The following is a 22,101-nucleotide window of genomic DNA, read 5'->3' as shown; positions in this document are numbered from 1 at the left end:
CTGGGACCAGTGAGAGAGCAGCCTTCCCAGGTGATGCTCAGACAGGGCTTGGGGGCTGCAAAGCCACGGCCTGGGGCCCAGGCCTCTGCTGATCTCGTAAACGAGCAAGCAATTGTCCCACCAGCCTGAGCCCCCCAAGCCCCCGCGGGCTAGTTGCCTTTTGTTCTCTGCCCATTTGCGTCTCCCTGTCTTTCCCCAGGAACTGCTCAGACCCCCGTGTCCAGGGCCCACCCCTAGGTCAGCTTCTTGGCTGCTGCGCCATGCTGGGCTGCCTGGTGCCGGCCACCTGTGCTGGGGCCGCCTGGACCACAAGCAGGGTGAGCCTGCCCTTCCTCACAGCGTGAGGCCACGCCAGTGTCACCTGGGTGCGATAGGGGGCAGAGTGCGAGTCGGGGGCGTGGGGGCCAGGATCCCGAGAGGATTCTCGATGGGGATCCACACCCCCCCCGCCACCCCCACGCACGTGGGTGCGTGACCCAGCGGGGGATTTCCAGAACCCTGGACCTTAACCTGCAGCACAAGACACTTCCCTCCTGGGGTCTCAACCTCTCTGTCTGCATTAGTTCACGGGCCCTGCCACAGCACGGGGTGGGCGGGCGGCTTAAATGATAGACATTCATTTTTTCGGTTTTGGAGGCTGAAAGTCCCAGATGAAGGTGTCTGCTGGTTTGGCTCCTCCTGTGGCCTCCCTCCTCGGCTTAGAGAGGCTGCCTTCTTGCTGTACCCCCACGTGGCCCTCCTCTGTGCGTGCACCTTGGTCTCTCTGTCCAAATGTCCCCTCCTTATGAGGACCCACTCTGACAGCCTCGTGTACCCTAGTCACGACTGCAAAGGCCCACCTCCAAGGCCAGCCCCACCCCAAGGTCCAGGGTTCAGAGCTTCAGCACATGAATCTGGGGACCCGACTCTGCCCGCAGCCCTCTGGGTGACGAGCTCGTAACTTCAGGCCGCTTCACTGGGTGAAGCAAGTGCCTGGACGGGAAGGCGGCGGTGGCTCAGAACCAGCAGGTGGAGCCTGGAGTTACGGAGCCCCTGCAAAGTCCCAGGCTGGTCTGTCTTGTCCTTTGTTGACAGGGAAAGACCCCTCCTTCAAGGCAGGGCCCCGCAGACAGCGTCTGGTCTAAGCAGGAGGTCCCTGGAGGCGGAGGGACAGACACACTCCATCCCGGCCCTGAGGGAGCTCGCAGTTCTTGCTGGGGGCCGGACAGACCCCTGTGAAACAACAGGAACATGGCCAGGCCACGTGGAACCGAGTTCTCTGGGTGGTCAGTCTCCAGGGGCTGCTGGAAATCCGAGAGAGGGGAGAGGAGGGCCCCGCGGGGGCTGAGGCACGCGCTGGCCTCAGCTGAGTGAGAGCCAGTCAGCAAGCCTTCCTCACACGGACGACTCGAGGTCTCCAGAGTTTCACTTCCAGTTTCTAAAACCTCAAGACAACTGTGGACCTCGCTTGTTCGCCATAGGCCCCCGCCGCACCCCCTTTGAACGGACACTTTCCCCCGAGGCTGGGCCAGGAAAGGCAGCCCCGCCCTCTGCAGACACCCCAGGCTCACACCCGCCCGCCCGGCCCGCCCCGAGCCTGGCTGCAGGTCGCAAGGGCCGGCTTGTTTGGGGGCCCGGGGTCGCTTCCTGGCTGCACTGGCCTCAGCCCACAGGATGTGGGCAGGGAGGGAAGGGGGGCCCTGGAGAACCCGGAAAATCAGAGGGGAGAACAGAGCACACACGGAACTGAGGACCTGACGCACGTCTCTCCGCCCTGAATTTTAGGGTCCAGGGTCCCAACTGGCCTGGGCCTGCAGGCAGGCCCCCACCCCTCCTCGACCCCACAGGCCCCACTCCGCCCTCGGGCGGCCCGTTAGCCTGGGGAAGGCTGCAGCCCCTCCTAGGGGTCCAGGTGTGCTGTGGGCCCTCAAGCGGGGCCTCCGCAGGGCAGCGCCCGGCCCTAGCGGTGGCCAAAGTGCCTTCAGTTCAGGTGCTGCGTCTGGAGTGTCCTGCAGACCTGCCTGAACCAGGTGACTTAAGAAGGTGACTGAGGGCCCCAGGGCCCTTCCAGGGATGGAGCGGGGATGCGCCAGGAGAGTGACTGAGCCCGAGCTTCTGGAGCCTGGGGCTCCTTGAGGGCCACAGGCGCCAGGGCGATGCCCACTGCCAGGGGCAGACGAGCCGACCGCAGCCGGGGGCTGGAGGGCCACAGCACCCTCACCCGACTTCCCCTGTGTCTCCCGCTGTGACTCCCACGGGCACCAGCGCGAATCTGGCTCAAGAGACACGGAGGATGTAATCAGCCCTCCCTGGATTCCCAAGAAAAAGGAGCCCACGTCTGAGCTCCCCAGGAAGCTGCAGTCCACACCCTCCGCCAGCAGGGCCGGCCCACAGAGCCAGGCCCCCGGACGCGCCCCCCACACCTCGCTGCACTCAAACCTGAGCATTTCAGGGCCCCCGGCCCTCGGGGGTGTGGGGACCCCCTTCCTTGGGCCCCCTGGGTGTTGGTGATGGCCCTCCTCCCCCGGCGGTGGGCAACGGGAGGATGCTCCCACGGCCCCCGTGCCTGCGTGGCCAGAACTCCTAGCGACAAGCGTGACCACCTGGGACCTTAACCACACTCCTCATACACGCCTCGCCCATCTCCCAGGTGCTGTCTCCGCCCTTCCCGACCAGGGGGGCTGGCCACCAGGAGGGGGAGGTGAGCCCCAGTGCCCCCGTGGGAACCCTGCACTGCCCCCCACCCCCCACGATGATGTGGGTTCTGAGGAGCCGGTGGACGACCAGCAACACCTCCTCAGAGCTGGGGAAGTCATCCCCTGGCCACGATCAAGGGCCCCGGGGGCAGGGCTGGTGCCTTTACAAAACCAAAACCAGGACGTGAGCGGCCTGAGGCGGGAGATGCATCCACAGAGCTGACCGTGGCCGCAGGCCGCCGTCCTCATCCTTCACCACGGAGCATGTTACATGTCACGTGCCTCGTGAGTTCCGAGTGCACAGGTCAACGCTGTGCAGCAGATTCACAAAGCCCAGCTGTGCGGCCACTGGAGTGAACACACGTTAGGACATCCTCGTCACCCCAGTGACCTCCCCGGAGCCCGTTCACCTGTGGGTCAGGATCTGACCCACAGGTGTTGGAGCCTGTCCACCATGCTTTAAATATTTTTTAAAATGTTGCTAGCTTTTTAAAATGAGACAATTTCACATAAAACTTTAAAATTTTAACTTCTCTGGAAAGATCAGAAGATTGGGCAAAACCGTACCCTCCTTCACACAAGGCGAAACCAGGAGCTGCCCCTGCCAGACAGGCAGGAGCTCCCAGTCCCTCTGAAACCAGTGGGGAGCTGGGAGGGTCCCGGACCACGGCCCGACGCCTGGCTCCAGGCTCCAGGCAGAGGGCCTTGGGCCACTCTGTTCTCACAAAGTTAATTCATGGTTTTCACCAAAAAGGAGCCAATCTCTTCACTTGGGCGACCCTCCCTGAAAGCAAAGCCACACGTCCTGTTTAGAAGCTTCGTAATTAGGGTTTGTCCCGGACGCGGGCTCACTTCTTCGCTCTCCTTGGGGTTCTCCTCTCTGCACACGGGGGGCCCTTCTCAAACCTTCCTTCTGGTTTCTGTGTGTTTGCTGGACTCAGACGCCTCTCTCCCTGGGCGCTCTTGACAGCTGATCAGAGGACGACTTAGTTACCGAGGATGCGGGTTGTCCACCACTTCCCGCTTTGCCCCTTATGCTTTTGTTCAGAGTGTAATGCCTCCAGGGGAGGTGGACCCAGCCCCGGGGACCCGGCTTCTTGGACAGTGATTGGCTCGGAGCAGGCGAGTGACCTGCCTAGACAGAGACACAAGAGGATGGATGGTGACATTGGCTGGGGGCTTTTGGAGCAGACCCCTCCCTTCCCCGCCATCTTTGCTCATTATCACAGTGGTATGTGACACTCGGCGCGGCTGCAGCCACCTGGGGATCACGCGGGCAAAGCCAGGAGGACCACAGAGAGGCTGGACAGAGCCCCGAGCCTGCTGCGCTGCCTGGTGGCCCAGACGCCTCCTTCCGGACCTCCTGTCCTGAGATCAGATGCCCTGTTGTTTGGGCCACTTTAGTTACTCATTCTGTTATTTGGAACCAAAACCCCGAGTCCTGTGGCCAACACCAGGACAGCCCCCTGTCTTCCACCACCTACTCAATTCGTTACCATATTTTGGGGGTGCATTTCTCATGTTCAAAGCTACAGTCAACCACCTGATGTTTAAATGTTTGTTTTTAAATCTCAAGAGATGAGTTTTTCCTTATCTTAACTCCAGAGATTTTGTGTAAATGATATGCCCTAAAAACTGGTTCATGAAGGGCTGCGGGGCAAACCAAGGACACAGCCAAGGGCAGACCCACCTCAGCAGGTCCGAGCACCAGCAACCTGGGTCACACCCACAAGCAGGCGGCCTGCGTCACACGTCACACGTCACACGTCACACGCTGGCTTTGCAGACCCGTGAAGTGTCTTTGCGTGCTGCCAGCCTCCAACCCACCACTTCTAATTAGAGAATTAAAAGCCCCTTTGTCGGGAAGGCTCCAGCTGCTCCAGGCCTCACCTCGCCCAGCACCTGGGGGGAACGGGGTTCAGTGTCCCCAGTGCTGGGGTGATAAGGGCCAGCCCCGAAGCACACCCACCGTCGCCGGGCCCAGAGCTTTAGCCAGCGGAGCATGAGCTTCCATCCGCGGAGCAGCCCGGTGTCCCTGGGGTGTCCTGTCCATCGGTGCTGATCCCCAAGGCCCCTCCGCTAAGTGGGCAACAACAGTCCCCATTTCACAGACAGGGACCCTGCCCGAGACCGAGAGGCCGACGGCCTGCAGCGCTGGTCTCTGTCCTCCTGCCGCCTTGCTCCCGGGCAGGTCCTTAAGCTGTAACTCGCAGCTCTCCAGCTGGCTGCTCTCTGGCAGTGGGGCTTTTGCACCAGAGTCCTCAGTCTGAGCCCACCTCTCAAGCCCCCAGCTGGTAAGGGAAGACCCTTCTGCGTGGCACACAAGCTGAGATTCATCCCAGTAACCTGCTAGGGGAAGGCCAGCCCCCCTCGCCCACCCTGGAGACAGCCTCCCAATGGCACCCCCACTATAAGATGGAACCAGAGCCTGCACCTGGGGTGTGTTCTTGCCAAGACGTTTTAATCGGAATCTAATCAGGCCTTTTAGGTTTGATGCGCAGTTTAGAAACGTACAGATAAAGGAACAAGTGAAATGACCCAACAGGGACATAATTAGACAAATTTACAGTATGGAATACTACACAAGAGAACAGAGCTGTATCTTCCAGAGTCAAAGACACACTAAAAGGAGAATCGATTATTTTGGATTGAAATAGATTCAAGATCAACAGAATGCAACGCACGAGCCTTGATTTCAAGAAACCAGCTTCAAAAGATATTTGGGGGCAAATGGGAAATGTGAGTATGGCCTTGTTGTTAGATTGAATCAAAAATTATTCTCATTTTGTTAGGTGTGACAATGGCATTGTGCTTATAAGGCCAACATCCTCACTTTCTGGGGAAATATTTGAAGGATTGAAGCCACTGTGTGTGTAATTTACTTTAAGAGGATTCAGATACACAGACATGAAGACAGGTAGGTAAACAGGTGGATGATGGATGGAGCAAATACAGCAAAATATCAAGTATCAATAGACTGTGTTTCAAATACAGTAAAAGTGGGGGGAAAACCTTTCATCGTGCAAAGTTTATAAACTGAATGAAGGTGACCGTGGGGTGGAGACTTGAAGCCAGGGCCCCTGTTGGTCCTGTTTTGCCCACCTGGTCCCCTCTCTTGCTGTTTCAGCCTGGACTCTTTGAGGCTAGAATGAGCTTAGAGACTGGGAGACCCCGATACCCAGACCAGGCAGCACTGGTTCTGAGGCCGGACGGCCACGGCAGGCTCCTCACTGCGTCCTGGAGATGAAGACACAGGCAGACCCTACACAGAAGAGCAGAAGCCCCTCCCGGGCATCCGTCCCAGCAGGCGGAGGAGCAGAGGTAAAAGCACAGTAAGGGAAACACGCACCACTCAACACTCGGTGCAATGTGCCGATTGTGTCCCAGCAAAGCTGGAAAAAATGGTAACCAGCAGCGAGACTGGAGCCTGAGGTTAGCGACATTCACCAGAGTAGAAAGTCCTCCCTGACCATGAGGGTCAAAGCTGAGGGTGGTCCTGCTGGTGGGAATGTAAACTGATGCAGCCACTATGGAAAACGGCATGGAGACTCCTCAAAACACTAAGAATAGGCTTACCCTGTGACCCAGCAGTCCCGCTCCTGGGCGTATACCTGGAGTGAACTCTAATTCCAAAAGCACCCCAGTGTTCATAGCAGCACTATTTACAACAGCCAAGACATGGAAACAACTTGAATGTCCATCAACAGATGACTGGGTAAAGAAGCTGTGGTGTATTTATACAATGGAATACTACTCAGCCATAAAAAATAATAAAATAATGCCATTTGCAGCAACATGGATGGACCTGGAGACCATCATTCTAAGTGAAGTAAATCAGACAGAGAAGGAAAAATATCATGTTTTATCGCTTATATGTGGAATCTAAAAAAACGACACATGTGAACTTATTTACAGAACAGAGAGAGACTCCCAGACACAGTAAACAAACTTATGGTTACCAAGGGGGGGAAAGAGTGGGAAGGGATAAACTGGGAGTTCGAGATTTGCATATACTGACTGGTATGTATAAAATAGATAAACAAGTTTATACTGTACAGCACAGGGAACTACATTCAATACCTTGTAGTAACTATAATAAAAAGAACATGAAAAGGAATATACATATGTGCATGCAAGACTGAAACGTGACGCTGTGCACCAGAAATGGACATAACATTGTGGACTGACCATACCTCAACTAAAAAAACTGGGAAAAAAATTTTTAAAAATTAAAATAATAAAAAAACAGCAAGTCAATATGATTTTCTAGGAATTTTAAAGTTAAAAGAAAAAAACCCTGAGGGTGATGCTTCCCGGGACAACTAACAGATTTAGCACAAACTTCATAAAATACCAGTGAACTACTTTATGGAATGAGACCAAATTATCACTCAGCTCCTATGGGAAAAGAAGTGGCCAAAAGTGCAGCCTTGACGGACACATTCGGAGGCGGTAAGCTCCCTGAGGAAGGCGGTCATGCTGGCTCCTGTGCCGCCCAAGCCCCCATCACTGCCACGGGGCCTCGCACACAATAGGTGTTCGATTAAAGAATAAATCAGGGTTGAGGGTACAGCTCAAGTGGCAGAGTGCATGATTAGCATGCCCGAGGTCGTGGGTTCAAGCCCCAGCACCTCCTCTAAAATAAATAAATACATGAACCTAATTACCCTAAGAAAGAAAAAAACCAATGGACATGAGCAAACAACAAAGTCAACCCCAGAAGGCTGGCTGCCTGCACTGACCAGAAAGCCCCACGCTGGCACTGCGGGGGCAGAGTGTCATCTGGGCTGACGCCACCAGCAGCACAGAGAGCGGAGGCTGGACCCCAGCCAGCTTTGGAGCATCGGGGGCAGGTGCTGGATTTCCTCGTGGAGAAAGTCTGGGGCAGGAACTGCAGGGCTGGGCCTTCGGGCATCGCCGCCCAGGGATCGGCCTGGACTGCCTGGCATTTCTCCAGTCGGCCCGGCCTTGGGGGTAAAGCAGACACGACCTCAAAGACCGACTCCCCCCAAAACTGGAAACATGAGTGTAAATTACCCCACCCCCGTGAAGATGGAGGTTGTAACAGCACCTCTCTCATAAAGGAAGCCAGTAAGACAGTGTATGTAACGTATCGGCCAGAACGTGCGGTGGGGTGGGCGCAGCGGGGACTCAGGAGACAAGAGCAGCCACTGCTGCTGTTACGATGCCAAACGCAGCTGACAAAACGCGTGTAAGGACCACCTGCTTAAATACACTTCTCGTTGCCAGTTTTCTTAAATGTAAGGAAGAAGTTCCACTGTCACCTTTGAAGGCATTCGTCAGTCAACGGGATGATTTCCCTTCCTGCGTCCTCTCAGGCTGCAGGGAGGATGGGGAGGTGTGGGGTAGAGCTGTCCTCTAATGGCTTCCAGCCCACCTGCAGCTCAGTTGGCTCCACGGGGACCAGCGTGTGCTTGTGTTTCTGTTCTCCTTTGGGTCCAGCAACACCACTCACAGAGTAAGTGCTCTAAACCCATCTGGTAAACCGAATGGAACTCCATCTGGTGCCCAGGAGCCCTGGCCTTGCTTCTGGAAAGAGGAGCTCAGGGAGCCTCTGCTGGGGAAGGAGGACGTGGGGGAGGGGACTGGTGACATCCACACAGGAAATGCTCAGGAAGGTGGTCCTCTGGCACCTCTGCCTTTGGAGCCCCTGACCCAGAGGGAGCGAAACTTCCAGAGCTCCCTCACCTGGGAGTTCTGCCTGGGGCTTCGGGGGAGCACCTGGGTTCAGGAAAGGGCTGTGTCACTGACACCACTGGGCGGTGATTTTACTGGGCTACCTGGTCTTTGGAGAAGGAAATGGGCTGTAGACAAAGATATTAGCATCCTAAAAGGAGAAAAACCTGGGGGGGGAGGGTAGCACTCAATGGTAGAGTGTGTGCTTAGCATGCAGGAGGTCCCGGGTCCAATCCCCAGCGCCGCCTCTGAGAATAAATAAACCTAGTTACCTACACCCCCCAAAAAAACCCAATAATTAAAAGGAGAATATCCGTCAGCAGAAAAGGACCCAGAAACGGAGGCTGGGACCCACTCAGAGGGGCTTGTCTGCCCGGACCACCCGACTTGTTAGCAGCAGAGCAAGGACCACCGAGAGGCCAGGCCTTCCGCTCCCGCAGCCTCTCCCGCGACAGTCCCTTTGCCCTCAACCCGCAGACGGGCATCTGACTGCGTTCCCTCTGTCCTGGATCGCTCAGTCTTTTCGTCCTTCCCGCCCGTGGGCACCTCGCAGCTCTGAGGGGCCTCGTGCCCAGAGCAGAAGCTGGGACTGTGGGGCTTCTGAGATGTCGTTCCGGCTGCTTCAAGTGCCAGTGGCCACTGACGGCGTCGGAGACGGTGACAGTCCCCGCCACTGGCCCGTGCCCGAGAAGCAGACCCTTTGTCAGCAGAGGTGCCAGCTTTGTGCTGAGAGCGGGGAGGAGGGAAAGGGACTGGCTGGTGGAAGTTCCAGCACACGCTCTCAACGAGAAAATAGTGAGGCAGAGGAAGAGCCAAAGGGGAAACAAGCAAACCCTGGGAACCGCGCTGTGAGGGAGCCCAGCTGCTCTGCAGGCTGGGCCGAGGGTGGGAGCTGCCGTCCAGCCCAGCCCCCAGCAGTGCGGCAGGTAAATGAGACCCAAGGCAGGCCTGAAGGGGGCTGGTGGGCGAGGCTGCCCGGTTCTTGGGCAGTTGAAGTCGGCCCTGGGAAAAGCGAGGGGGCTTGGTGTCTATCACGGGTTTGGTCGGGCGGTGCCAAGCCTGGAGGTAGCTGGTTTGGCCCCCGAGAACCGGGCCAGCTCACACAGGGGACGCAGCAGACCCAGGGCCAGGAAGACTGAGTTTGTGCCACTCCACCGTGGGGCAGGAAGGAGGAAGCGAGGAATTTGCACAACAGAAACTAGCATATGGGCCCCAAAGAGACCCTTCCGAGCAGGGGGTGGGAGGGCAGCCCCATAGGGTCACTCTGGTGGTTTTGCTTGGGTTTCAGATCCTGTGGCTGGGGCGGGACCACAAGGGCCAGTCTGCTCCCAGCTGCCTCTGTCTCTCTCAGGCTCCTGGACACAGAACAGCTGAGCAGATAAACAAGTCACCAGCTGCTCCCTCCTCCCCCACGACACCTCGGTCCCCAAGTCCCACTCCTTCTCGCTTCACTCCTCCCTGAAGCCAACCTCCCTCAGCAGCAGCTGCAGCCTGCCGGTCCCCTCCCGCGGTCCCCTCTCGGGGTCCCCTCCCGTGCCCGCTGCCCACGATGGGGCCAGTGCAGCACGTGGAGGAGCCCGGCCCCTCCCCCGGAGCCACTGCAAACAAAATAGTGGCGCTTTCTGAGAGTGATCACGGAGCCCGGGGGCCCCCCCGAGGAAACGGCACTGAGTTCATGGCCCCACCACAGCCCTGGAGACAGTGTCCGGCCACTTGGCCCGGAGTCCCGTGCCAGGCCCAGGAAAACCGTGAGGAGGGGTTTATCTGAGCAGAGCCTGGGGGGGCCCCTCTGTCCAGACTGCAGGGAGGAGGCCTAGGCCCAGCTCCAACCTTGAATAAAGGCCACATCCCCTGCCTTGTGACCAGGAGAGCAGGCCAAGCTCTGAGGAAACGTACAAGCCTGCAGGCAAAGACAGGCTGGTGTATCCTAGTCGCACCCACACACACGCACACACCCACACACTCATTAACAAAATTAAGGCCATCACGACAGACTCCGGGGCTGGCAGTCAGAGCTCCGGGTCGGTCTGTCTAACAAGCCCCCAGCGCCCGTGTCGGCACCAGCACAGGCCTTGTCCTGGAGGGCCTGGGGGGTGCCCTGCGCTGGGTGGGGAGATCCCCAGAGGTTTCCTCTGCACTTAAGACGTTCAGCTCGTGTGCTGCTGGCTCACCTGTGTTCTGAGAAGCGGAAGGCCCTGCGACTAGGATACACCAGCCTGTCTTTGCCTGCAGGCTTGTACGTTTCCTCGGAGCTTGGCCTGCTCTCCTGGTCACAAGGCAGGGGATGGTCTTTTCTGAGGAAAACAAACTGCCTTCCACTTGCCGACTGTGTCATATTCGTCTGCACAGCCCCGTGCTGTTTCGTGGGAGCAGCAGGAGAGCTGGGCTGGAGGCTGGCATGGCTGTGTGACCTTGGACCTGTTACACAACCTCTCTGAGCCTCGGTGGCCTCACTGGTAAAATGTAACCCCTCTTTATCTTCCAGGTGAGGTTAAGTGAGGAGGCAGCGTTAAAGTAAGGTAGGACATGAAACATCAGCATTCCACCGCGGCCCCTCTGGTGCTCAATAAAATCATTTCGGGTTTTGAATTCTGTGGGAGGCCAGAGGGAAACATCAGATGGGAAGTGGACGGTGCAGGTGGCGGAGTAAAGGTGCTGAGGCCAGGCCTGAGGCCTGAATGCCCCTCCCAGTGAGGCCTGGGGGGTGGGGGGACAGTTCGGGTCTTCCCTCCCCCTCTGAGTTGGGCAGGTTCTCAGCCTCAGCACTTCTGATGCTTGAGGCCAGGTGATTCCTTGGTGTGGGCCCCAGGATGACAATCAGGATGTCTCTAGAGCTGGCTCCGTGTCCCCGAGGTGAGGAGGGCACCGTCCCGCTGGTTGAGAGTGGCCACTATGGGCTGGGAGTCTTGGCTGCCCCGGGGAGTCCGAACCAAGGCCGTGCTCACGGCGGAGTCAGGAGGAAGGATGTCCCCAGGCCTTCCTTCCAGGGCAGCAGCTCTGATGACCCCAGGCACTGTCCTGGGGAAAAGCTCCCGCTCTGGGCCTTGGTAACCCCTTGTTTGCAGAACCGAGGTGACTCTCTTTAATGAACAGGGAAATGGCGGGTGTAGGAGTCCGCTCTGCACCTGCCCTTGCCCTGCGGCCGAGCAGCCCCCAAGTCTGTGCAGCTGCTTCCTTGGCTGTGGAAGTGGGAGCGAGAGTCCCGTGGCCGCGGGTCCCACCGTGTGATCAAACCAACCACCAATGAGGGCGTCGCAAAGCTCCATCTACCACTGCCAGAAATCGTCCCCAAGGTCCCCTGCAGGGAAAGCACTGTGGGAGCTGGGAAGACCTCCCTGTTCCTTCCAGGGCTCACAATCTGGTTATGGAGAAAGATGATTTCAAGAAAAGGCCACACACAGAAAATGCCTCCCACCCTCCAGGGGCCTGAGCTGGAAGCTGGCTCCACCTCCAGGGGCCTTGGGGCAGGATCCAGGACCTCAGCTTCTTCATCTATAAAATGGGCATAATAACAGCACGAGTCGCAGGGTAAATGTGAGACTTAAATGAGAGAACACGTCAGATGGTTAACGTGGTCCCGGCACATAGTTAAGTGCAATATAATTGTTAGCAGCGAACACTTGGTGGGGGCGCTGCACCAGCCCCCGGGGACTCGGGGATGAGGTCGGGGCCTCCCTCTGGAGGGGCTCATGGGCGCTCTGAGGGTGCAGGAGAGGCATCTGGCCCCAACTGTGGACGCTGGCTGTGGTGGGGGGAGGGTGACCATGCTGGACCTTGGAGCAGGGCCAGTAGTCCTCAGCCCAGAAGGAGGCAGAGCACTCCTGATGCGGGAAAGCTGAGCACACCTGAGCAAGGCTGCGCGTGGGGACAGGGCAGGGAGGGGAGCCGCCACCACGCAGCTCGGAGCTGCTCGCCTGCTCTGGTTTCTGGTGCTGCTCCACCACCCACCGACTGCCGCGAACCCCACTTGAGCACAGATGGCGCGTAAGTGCATAGATAAGTGAGCTGTAACAGACAGAAGCGTGTGGGTGAGAATGCAGCCGGCCCGTGGGGATGGGTGAGTTTGTCCTCTTCAGAGAGAGCAGCGTCCCCGGTTCCGGCAGGGGCCGACACCTGCAGGAGCGCGGCAAACCCAGGACCAGTGGACACTCGCTGGCCCAGCACATGTCTGGGTCTGTGTCAAGACTCCTGGCGCCACACGGCTCTAGCTTTGCTGCTCCCAACGGCACCCTGACTCCCTGCAGGTCCTCTCCAGACTCTGTGTCTCCCATAACTGCCTGGCCCAGAGCAGCCACCCTGACGTCTGCGGCTTCAGTTCCCTGAGCTGGACCAGGACGCCCAGCCCTGAGGCTCCACGTTGAGCTGACCACATGGAAGAGCCTCCTTTCACTCCTCCATCAGGAGCACCTGCTGAGTGAGAAGGAAAGAACTGCTTCTGATCTGTCCATGCTGAGATCTGTGCACAGCCCTCTGTGGTCTTTCTCCCTGGAGGCAGAAGGCCGGGGGTGGGGGTGGGGAGTAGGGGGGTGCGCGCCTGGGGCCAGGGACGCGGGCTCCTGAGGGGCAGAGGGCAAACGCGGAGCGAGAGGCGGTACCTGGTCCTCACGTGCACCGTGTTGTACACCTTAAACTCATGTGAGGTTGTACGTCAGGCTTATGTTAATAAAACTAGGAGAAGAAAAAGAAAGAGAAACAGGAGGCCCAGAGAATAGATGGGGTTTTGCGGACTGCAGAGGGAAGAGTGAGGGGGCAGGGGCGATGAGCAGGCAGGGCTCTGAGCACCAGGCGCCAACTGGTTGTATTTAGAAAAGCAGAAAAGATGCAAGTCTTGACCGCAGGGCAGGAGTCTGGGCCCCGACCTCCAGTGATGCCCAGTGGACACAGCGCTGCCCTCAGCACAGTCGGGCAGGTGCAGGCGTCCTCCTTGGAAAGGCCTGGGGCGTGGGGCCGGCTCTGGGCCCCCCAGCCTGTGGACAGTGCCGGCCGTGGGCTCAGAGCGCCTGGACACTGCATCCCCAAGCCTCACCCTGCAGGTGGACAGACGATGGCCCCTCCCCACCGGACACTGATGAAAAGTACAAAGTGAGGAAACAGACAGATAGGTAGACCCTTGGCCCTGAGTGTCCCCGAAGGGCAGACCTCGGTCAGCCTCACATCTCCTCTGGCCCCTGCTGGGTGCCTGGCATTTTCCAGGACACTGAGGGGCAGTCAGGGTGGCGCCTGGCGCAGATTTCCTCATGCTGTCACTCAGTATTAGGAGCTGCCCCCTGCCTGGTCCCACATTCAAACGAAACTGGGTCCCACGTGGTCACCGAGGACACCCCAGCCTGGGTGAAACCAGGGCCTGGGTGGGGCCTGGGACCAGCCCTTCCCCCAGACGCAGGCCCCCCAGGCCCCAGCCAAGCCCTGGCCGGGCCCCCAGACGCAAGGCTCCTGTGCTCACCTTGGGACCCGCTCTGCTGTGGGCGCAGCAGGCAACTTCCCCAAGAGTGTCCCCAGCTGCAGCCGCCCGGCCGTCATAAACCCGCCACTCCAAGCGCCCAGGGCTTTTATCCCCAACCCCCCCAGCTACTCCTTACCCAGTTAATTAGGCCAGGAAGTGCTGGCAAAGGACACTCTCGGCAGGAGGCGAGGCTGGAGGGGAGATCGCAGGGCCCCACTTCCTGAGGCCTGTGGTGGGGGGGCGTCTCGGGGCGGCTGGAGGTGGCCAGGCGCGACCTCCGCCAGCAGCTGCAGGGAAGAGGCTGAGCTGTGCCTTTGCTCCCAGGCCCTCCAGGGAGCTGGGCTGCTTGTTTACGGGAACGGCACCGGATCTGAGAGCTCAGAAGGGCTGCCCGCCCAGCCCAGCCCACCCCCACCCTCCCCTCAGGAGCCCCAGCCCAGCCCTAGATCACCTCCCCCATTCCCGCTGGCCCCCGACCCTCACCCTGAGCCTCTGGGCCCATGCAGCTGACCCTCCGCCCCCAGGAGAGCACAGATTTCTCCTGAGTTGAGCCAGGAGCTGCTCTGCCTGCTCTAAAGCTGCGGGTGCCTGGTTCTGCTGCTGGGCGAAGTCGGGGGTTAATAGTGCAGGATTTGGAGCCCAGCTCTGTCCTGGACGAGTTCTGTGACCTTGCATGAGCTGTTTTCTCAGCTGAAAGAACAGAGACATAAATCCAGCCCTCTGGGGAGGTGCCCCACAGCAGAAGCGGGCAAACGCTGGTGCCAGTGTCAGGGTGCTGCCGGGGGGCTTTGCCGCTGAGCGGTGAGGAGGTCTGAGTCGTCCTGCACCCCCACTTCTCCTTGGGGGCAGCTGGAGGAAGGGGACCAGCATCAGCGAGCTCCGCTCTCTACGGGGGCCTCATTCTTGCCTTGTTTCACTAAACCCTGAAATGATCCTTTGAAGCTCCTGGACATGAAGGAGTAAACTGAGGCCCAGAGAGGGTGGGCAATGGCCAGAGAGCACGCACCAGACCCTGGGCTGGGGCGGCTTCGCGGCCTGGAGGTGTCAGAACCACCCCAGGAGGGTGACCTGAATCTCAGCAGCGGGATCATCTCCTTCCGAGAGGGGATCTCACGGCTTAGCGGGGGAGCATCGTCCCAGGATGACCGTCTGGGGTGCCCACCTCCGCTGACTGGAAGCTCTGGAGCTGGCGGGCCCCACTGTCCTGCTTTGTGGTTTATGCTGCCTGCTTCCATCGTATCAACATTTTCTGAGAAATGTGCATTTCTTGAGAAGTGGCCTTGTTTTCCTCGCCTGCAGCAAGACAGAAGTGATAGTCGGTCCTCTGATGTCTGTCCGCGCCGTCCCCGAGCGGAAGTTCCCCGAGTAACTTTGGAAAGCGCACTGCCTCCAAGGAGCAGTGGGGAGGCCCCACGGTGGGGGCACGGGGTCCCTCCAATCCCACCCCAGGGAACACCTGGGGCCCCAAACCAGTGTCCCCCCGGGTTTCCCCCGATGGGGTGCCCCAGCTGGCCCCTAAAGTCTTCTGTCCATTGGTTTTGGGGGCCCGCTGGTCGTGCTGCTCTGGGACTTATTTGTCTGGTAAGGTGGCTCTCACCTGAAACCCATAAATTCCAAGGACGTTCCTAGGTGAGCAGCCAGAGTGTGAAACCCACAACTAAAGGCCTCTGGCTTCATCGCTGTCTGCTGTGACCTGAGAGAAGGGAGGCCAGCAGAGCTCCCGCAGCTCCAGGGGAAACAGCCTGGGACGAGGCACAGGGAGGCCGGTATGCTTAGCGCACCGGGCACCTGGAGGAGGCCATGGGGCTCAGGCACCGCACACGCTCATGGGGGCTGCGAGTGCACAGAATGTGGGACCCTCGGGCCCATGGTTCTGTGACAGAGGTGCTGTGGGTGCAGCTGGGAGGAGGGAGCCGCCGGAACACAGAACCAGGCCACCGGCCCCCACATGGGCATTTCTCCCAGCTCCACCTGGGCACCCTCCTCCATCCGGCCTGGTCTACACCCCACATCCTCCCCTCCCTCCCTCCCTCAGGCTGATGCCCACGCAGAGGCGGGAGCAGCCTGGGGGCGAACACCTGCAGCTGCCATTGTCCCAGTCCCACCCTCTCCGAGAGGGAGGGACCCAGGGAGCCTGGCGGGATTGCATGCCCACGCAGCTCTGTGTGCCTCCTCCCAGGTACCCAGGAAGGGCTCTGAGAGGGATCTGCAGGGGTCCTTCCCACGGGCGGGGCAGAGGACCAGGGGTGACATTCACCCTCCTTGGCAACACCCTTGTTTGTTCTCTGACTCCCTGAGCCTGGCAAGGCCACGCAGCCGACGGGCACAGCCCCTGTGTCCTCCCCGGCCTCAGGTTGGCCCTGTGCACCAGGTTGCAGCCTGCAGTCCAGTATGTCTCGCCAAACAAGGGGCGCCTGTCCACACACAGCGCCGGGGCTTCCTCGGTGGGTTCAAACGGTCACCTGCTGGCCTGTTTGGGACTTGTTGGGTTTTGTCCCACTGCCTTCCTGGTACCCTCTACCTAACCCCGAGGTTCTAATGCCCAGTTTGGAACAGAGGGGATCACAGCGAACACTGGACTGTCCATTCTGGAAATGGGGGTGTTGGGGTGCAGAGGTGGACAAGGAGGTGGGGCAGGCTCTGCTCAGGGGGTGCAGAGCGGAGGTGTGACACTGCGGGTAACAGACCCAGCACAGACACAGCGCCCGTGGGGAACAGCAGGAGAAAGTGAATGAGCTCGGAGGGCGTCAGGGAGATGTCTCAGGAAAGGACAGTTCGGCTCACACAGCAGAGATGAGGCGGGACTGGGTTTCTGAGCAAAAGACCTAAGACAATATGAGGCCACAGAGGTGCCAGAGCCTGGAGCTGGTTGCGGTCTTCCTGGTGATTCATGTGTGTCCAATGGCAGCCCTCAGTCTCCCTGTGGACGCGCCGTCAGCTGGGCAGGCTCCCAGGGACGTGGAGATGGCCCCCGGTCTGAAAGTGCTTTGCGAGCCCCAGACAAGCCCCAGCACACCGCTGCGTCAGTTGCAGCGCGTTGTTTCTAGTTCCCACCTGCTCCCGTGGCAACACCGGTGCCTCCCCAGACCCCGCCAGGAACATCCCCCCTCCTCCCCCAGACTCCCTGGACCCTGCATCCCTGCCCTGGATAATCTTGGAAATTTAGACAGCGTTCCTGTCACTGTCATCCTTCCCACACTGTGGCGCACGGCTGCTGCCGCCCACGGCTTGGGGTGCACTGAGCACAGGCCACCTCACTCAGCCTGCACGTCTGCTGGAACCACACCTTCATCCTGGGCTCACCTTCCCCGCTGAGTTCACCGCTTGTTTTTAGCTGCTTCACAGTATGACTTAGGCAGGGTCCGAGTTGTCTAATTTTCCCCTTGTTGGTGGATATTGGGGGCCCCCCCTTTTTTTTTTTTTGCTGTTGAACATCGGGTGAATTCTTCACAAGGTAGGTGTTTATTCCCTAGGAAACCTTCTTCAACACAGGACAGGATGAAGACTCCACCATGAACTGTGCTGTTTTTGTTTTTTTTTGTTTGTTTGGTGCTGTCTGAATCGTGGCCTGCCTGCTTGGGCTGGACAACCTTGTGCCGCAGTGACCTCCGCCCCCTCTCCTCGCCCAGCCCCCTACCCCAGGACCCATCCTGACCATCCTGAGTCCTGAGTGGGGACACGTCATTCCCCTCTGTTTCCACCTGGGATGGGCCGGGCTCAAGTTTCTGCCAGCGCATGCACCCCCCTCCCTCCCGTTTTTCTCCAGAGCCCTTTGGACAAAGAGCTGCTGGGACGTGAGTCATCCTCACCTCGCCCTCCAGCCAGGCTGCTCCGCAGGGTCTGTCCTGATCCTGCTCTTCCACTGGCCCCTCACTGTCTCCTCCGGACCCTGGTTTCTGAGGGAGTTTCCAGGGACGCCTCCAGGGAGCCCCTCCGAGCCCTCCACTCTGCTGCAGGTCTCCCCTTCATGGGTCTTTTAGTTTGCACCCCCCACTCCCCCGTCCCCACAGTGGTGCCTGTACCCTGTACCTCTCCCCTCTGTGCTCCAGCCCAGCAGCCCCTCCTCCAGTCCTGTCTTCTGAAGCTGGGTCTGCGTTACACGGTGAAGGAGGCAACAATTATCTAATGAGCCGGCACAATGCCAACCACCAATTAAACAGCCTTGACATGGAATCTCCCTCACTCAGGAGAACTGTCTAAGGCTGAACCCGGGTGAGGCCGAGATGATTTGGAGACAATAACTGACACTTACCTCACTAGCAGGTGAGGATTTCGGCACCCTCCCTGTCTGGTGGCCATCTCCCAAAAGAAAGGGTATTTAAATACACCTGCAAACAAATACACAAAAACAAAAACACACGGAAAACTGCTGTCTCAGATTTGCAGCTGAAATCCCTCCTCAAAATGGGGATCTGGGGGGATAGTGCTGTTTGCTCGGTGACTCAAAGTCCCAGCGTTGGAGACCAGCCGGGCACACCGCACAGGAGGCAGAGGAGCAGGCCTCCCCATGGCTGGACTGGCCCTCGGTGTCAGTCCAGGCTCAGGCTGCCCACGCGGGCAGAGCACAGCCTCCGCTTCCTGAACCCGCCGGGAGACAGCCGCGGCCATCGCGTGGGAAGTGCGTGACGACCACATGAGGACACGTAACAGAGCCACCGTACAAGTTACAGAGCCACGTGTAGTTCAACCATCGTCACGTCACAGAGTGACACCACCAGCAGCCTCCTCTGCCGCTGCGTCCCTGTGTCCCTGCGTCCCTGTCAAGCCCAGCCCCAGGCAGTCCCCGACGCGCGCCCTCCGTGTGGACCCCCGGTGTCACGTGCAGGGTGTCACAGGCAGGGTCGTCACGTGCAGGGTGTCACAGGCAGGGTCGGGAGGAAGCGCCCTCTCCGAAACCCTCGCGACCCTGTCCGAGGTCCTGGGCTGCTGACGGGCTCACCTCCTCCCTCTTCTCGCTGGTCCCGGAGGATTCTTCTGAGGTGAGCGTCCCTTACTCTCCAGCGATTTTCCTAATTGGCCCCCTGCACAGCTTCCTAAGCCCTCGCTCCTTCGCAAGCCAGTCTCTCTGAGCAGCTTCCTTCTCCTTCGGAGTTCCTGTGGAAGCGGTCTCCCTCTCCCCCTGCCCCTCCTGCACCTGGGTGTCTCTCCCGCCCCCTCCTCCTCCCCCGGGCGTCTGTCTTCGGTGACACCATCCAGCTTCCTTGTGCCTGCCTTTGCTCATGGGCTCCACGGAGACAGGAGGAGCCTTCCAACGCCCACGCGGGCCACATCGGGGCGCGTGCCCCGTCCTGCCATGGGGCTCCCTCTCCGGAAGGGCCGTGTCTGCGGGAGCTGGCGCCACCACTGCTCACTGAGCCCTCTGGGCACTGGGGTCTCTGAGAAGACCGCTGACTCTTGAATGGCCGTTCACTCTGGTCCCTCCAGTGGGGAACTCTGTTTGCAGCATCAGCACTGCCTTGAACAAATGCAACGATTTATTTCTTTGCCCGACAGAAACGAAATGAGCGCCTGCTCTGTGAGTGGAGGGGGACAGGGACAGCGGGAAACCAGCCAGGAGAGAACGTGAGGACACCAGCTGCTCTGCGGAAGCCGGCCAGAGCCACACGTGCAATCTGACTTTGCAGCAGCCACACTGCAAAAAGAGCCAGGTGAAGTTAATTTTAGTGTTTTCTTAAACGATGTGTCCAACGTTTCAACAGGCAATAAATGTTTCAAAATTATTACTGGTCTTTTTCTGCTCTTTTTTCCCCGTAGTAAGCCCCCAAATGCCGTGTGTTTTCCATACACAGCATGTCCCGGTTCGGACCCTCCAGGCGGTAGGTGGCTCCTGGCAGCTCTGTGGGAGCCCAGATTCAGTGTGAAGGTGAATGTGCTACGGGGGCTTCTGGTCCCCCACCCACGCCCTCCTCGGTGCCTGTTGGGGGTGGCTGGACGACGCAGGGTGTGCCGGCAGGCGGAAGGGGGCGTGTGGGTCTGTTCTGGGGCTGCTCTTCGCCACCCGTAGTCACCCCGATTCCTGCCGGGGGCAGAGCCAAGAACCAAACACAAAACCAAACCTCCTCCCCAGCAGACAAGAGCAAGGATAGCTGTGGTCTTTCTTCCTCCCTGGGGCCCTTGTTCCCTGGAGGGTGGGTTACTGAGGACTCAGGCTGAGAGTTGTTCCCAGGTCTCCTCTGGGCTCACTGGCCTCCTCCCAGCCCTCGCGCTCGCCCTCGCCCTCACTCCTAGGGGACGGCTGGATTTTCCTTTTACTTGCCCAGCACCCTTTCTTTGGGGGCCCTGCCCCACCCCGCTACCCCTATTTCATCTAATTTAGGTGGGGTGTCAGTCCCAGGGGCCCCCCCACTCCCACCATGCAGGGCACTTGAACATCACAAGCCTGTCAGACGCTCCCTCCTTGAAACTGGAACCAGCGCCCAAGAGCCACCTAAGTGCTGGGGCTCATTTCGAAGCTGGGTGCTTTGATTTCCTTTTCTTTTCTTTCCTTTCCGGGGAGGTAATTAGGTTCATGTATACTTACTTATTTTGATGGAGGTACTGGGGATCGAACCCAGGACCCCATGTGTGCTGAGCTATACCCCGCATTTGCCTTTGGTTCCCTGAGCTGTTCTCCCAGCAACCCTTCTCCCCACCACTCTCCCCACCTCCGGTTCACTGGAATTTCTGTTGCTTGTAAACAGAGCAACCTGGTGCAAAATGTTAACCTCAGCTTTGCAAAGGAAAAAGCAAAGACTCTAAATATATACATATATATTCTTGACTTCTGTCACACGTGTGCACACACGGGTACGTATGTACACTTTCCCTTTTAAACTCTGTGACTATAGACTGTGTACGGTTAGCAACGAGGTCTGTTCGGTATTACTTTTTGAAGCAAGGGTCACTGGAAGTTTCCTGTGTCTCAGCGCACTCCAAAACCTGGGTCACACCACCTGCCACTTCCAGGCCCAGTAGCCAGGTGGCCGCTGGGGGCCTGGAAGGAAGTGGCGCCTTGGCTCTGTTCGCCGTGGAGAGGCTGCCTTCCCGCTGCAGCCTGCTGCCCGTGTCTGCTCTCCCTCCTGTGGAGGGACTGGGTTTTAGTATCCTTCACCCAGCTTCAGCAAAAACACACGCCTGATGAGGTGAATAACATCCTCTTAGGATAAAGATACCACAAAAGAATATTCTCTGTGCTTCAGACCGCGGTGTGACGCGATCCCTGGGAAGCCGTGGGTTCACTTGCTTCAGCGCGCTTCTGAGCTGGGAAAAGGTAAACTCTCTCCTTTATTTTAAGTGTCATGTTTCACAGAGAGCATGAAGGATTATACAGATTGAAATTCTGTCTGTTCACTTAACATACTCCCCCAAAATACATGACACTTGGACAGGGCAGAGGAAAGAGGGGAACATTAATGGCCAGATGCTGCCCATTACTCTGTAGAAATCTGTCCAAATAAATGTTGGTCTTGATATTTTGGCCAATTTATGGCAAACTGGGGGTCAGAGGCCTAATTTTTTTTTTTTTTTTTCCGTTTCATGTGCTGCTGCCCACCAGCTGCGAGTCCTTGGTGCCCAAGCAGAAGACAGAAGCGGAGTGTGGGTTCGGGCTGGGGCTCAGGGTGCAGGGTAAGCAGATAAGCAGATAAGACGTCAGACCTTCTGCCAGCCCACGTGCTGGCCCTGGGCCCCACCTCCTTCTCATCTCCCGGGCTTGTGTCTCAGCCGCCAGGTGGGGGCCGGTGTCTCCCAGCGTCACTGGGTTCACTAAGTAGAGGCACCGAGCACGGTGCACACCTCATACATGCTCCTCCCTTCCCTTTCTGTCTTTCTGGTTAAAACTTGAAATGCGTGTATTTAACTTTACCGAGCCCCATTTACAAGTAACAAAATTGTATGAAAGACAAGGGGACGTAGACTACAGGCCTGGACATGGACTAGAGGCAGGGAATATAATCCAGACCTGGCGCTCAGAGCATCCCTGCTGGTGGCCCACCTCCAGAGGGGGAATGGCTCCCACCACGTCCAGCAGAGCCCAGGCGATGTGCACAGACAGTTAAACAGCAGAGACAGTTTGTTGCAAAAAGACAGCCTTTGGCCGTGGCTGCTGCATCTGGAGGGGCTGGGGGATCCCGGGCTGCGGGGAGCTCCCGGGAGCCCGGAGGCCTGCAGACCCCTGCGCTTGGCAGCTTTGCCGCAGAGAGCTCTGAAGCATTTCCACAATAGAAACGAGGAACAGGGGCAGCAAGACGTGCAGAATAACTGACGGAGGCAGAAAGTCCACAAACAATTACATGTCTGCAATGACTA

At 58.5% G+C, this 22,101-nt stretch overlaps 1 protein-coding gene across 2 annotated transcripts in view; it reads right to left on the bottom strand.

Annotated features, from left to right (window-relative positions):
• ADA2 (adenosine deaminase 2) overlaps positions 1-14,591 on the bottom strand; it is a 41,417-nt gene extending 26,826 nt beyond the window's left edge. Inside the window, exons 1-2 of one of the 2 annotated variants that reach the window (XM_074357547.1) lie at positions 14,299-14,591; positions 13,952-14,102 (exon numbers count right to left, since the gene is read on the bottom strand). The gene's annotated coding sequence lies outside the window, so the exon portion shown is untranslated. Of the gene's footprint in view, positions 1-13,951; positions 14,174-14,298 lie in introns of those variants that run through there. The other variant, XM_045524093.2, reaches the window with a different exon arrangement.
• Between the last annotated feature and the right edge of the window lie 7,510 nt (positions 14,592-22,101).

This window comes from Camelus bactrianus, chromosome 34, assembly GCF_048773025.1.
Source record: "Camelus bactrianus isolate YW-2024 breed Bactrian camel chromosome 34, ASM4877302v1, whole genome shotgun sequence".
Lineage (NCBI taxonomy): Eukaryota > Metazoa > Chordata > Mammalia > Artiodactyla > Camelidae > Camelus > Camelus bactrianus.
Note: the sequence above shows the minus strand (reverse complement) of the source record. Positions and strands in the feature narration are given on the sequence as shown.